Source organism: Sciurus vulgaris (assembly GCF_902686455.1).
Source record: "Sciurus vulgaris genome assembly, chromosome: 9".
In the NCBI taxonomy this organism is placed as follows: Eukaryota; Metazoa; Chordata; class Mammalia; order Rodentia; family Sciuridae; genus Sciurus; species Sciurus vulgaris.
In genome coordinates, this window is record NC_136469.1 from 73,404,569 (window position 1) to 73,406,461 (window position 1,893).

Genomic DNA, 1,893 nt, shown 5'->3' on the forward strand with positions numbered 1-1,893 from the left:
GTTCAGGACATGACAGCCAGGAAGCAGAAAGAACTCCACTCACCAAGAACCAAAATATACCCCAATGTCGCCCTTCCCCAGTGGCCAACTTCCTACCTGCCTATGGTTACCATCCAATTAATCCCAATGAGTAGATTAGTCTGCAATTAGGTTACACCCCTCATGATCTAATAATTTCACCTCTGAAAAATCCTTGCATTATCTCATACATGAGCTTTTAGGGGACACCTCATATCTAAACCACAATAGTCATATAAGTAGCCTGAAATCCATCATGATGGAACTATGAACACAATGGAGAAGAAAAAAAGATAAAAAATCAGAATCTCCCCACCACCACCACCTCTACAGGAAATAGGAAAATCTGTTGTCCATCAAAGAAATTTTGACTATCAAGAAAAAATAAGCAAATAGGTAAAATAAGGAAATTACTATCTCTAGGAAAAACAAAACTTATACCACAAATTATAACATATTACCTGGCTCAGTTATGAACAAAATTTGCATCAGGATAATAATGGAAGAGGCCAATAAGTATTTAACCCAAACTGGAGTATAATTATTTTGGAGGGAAGGGAAAAAAAAGAAGAGAACCAGGCACAGTGGCACATGCCTTGCCTGTAATCCCAGTCACTTGGGAGACTAAGGCAGGAGGAATGCAAGTTCAAAGTCAGCCTCAGCAACTTAGCAAGATCCTGTCTCTAAATAAAATATAAAAAAGAGCTTGGGACACGGCTCAGTGGTTCAGCACCCCTGGGTTCAATCCCCAGTACTAAAAGGGAGAGAGAGAGAGAGAGAGAGAGAGAGAGAGAGAGAGAGAGAGAGAGAGAGAGAGAGAGAGAGAGAGAGAGACCTGTATAAGAGAGCTTAAATCTTCCTCTGTCATATTGCATGTGGTGGCAGGCATGAGAATGTTCCTAACCCTCAGATCTTCAACTGCAGGAAGCATAATTGACAGCGGACTCAGTTGCTATGCTCTGAAAAACAAAACAAAATAAAAATCACAGTGTCATGCAGTGAACTGGCTGCTTCCAGTTAAGGACTATGAGTGAAAGGGATGCTAAGGAAGGTCTCTCCCATTTATGAGAGATGGGGGATTCCCTTATGGTTTGTGGCTCATGTTTGTGGCTCATTGGCCTTGCTGACCTTTCCTGAGAACTGCATTGTAGTCCAAGATGATTCCACCCAACCTCTTCTGCCTTCTCTACCCTTGAAAGGAGTCTGCCTGTGCACAGAAGTCTGGCAGCCCTCACAGCCTCCCCCAGTTCCCTGTCCCTTTCTTCTTATAGGCATTTCCCCTAATAAATTTCTCACTTTTGTGCTGGCCTCTTAGAGAATCTGGACCAACACAGAAGTCAATAATATCTGAAATTGATGGATCAAATGACAGTTGTATATGTCTTTTTTTTTCCTTGAAACATGCATGTAAATATCAAAGGACGTCAAACTGGTGAAGGGGCACAATATTTTAAAAAGTCTTTAGCATTACTTGACTTTTTACATATTGCGTGTGCTTATATTAACTATTTTAAAATTAGTTTAAAAAGTAAAAAATCACTGCTTTAGACATTGGCTTCTTTAGATAACGAAAGAAAACCAAATTTTCATCTAAATTTTATCACCTGTACTCCTAACAGACAGTCTATACAATGACTCCTTTCATTTTCTTTTCAGTTATTGTTGATGGCAGGCTGATTCATTAAACTCGCAGACAGCTCCTCCCAGAGGAAGTAAAATGACTTGTCATCTAAACATCCAATCTGAGATGAAAGCACTACTGACAATGCCTTTGGTTGTAATTTTCATATTTAATATTTATGGAAGAATAGTTTTTAGCATGCTATTTTTTCCACCTCTTCTCATTTCAGGTAGACAATCTCTGCCTTGGAGACT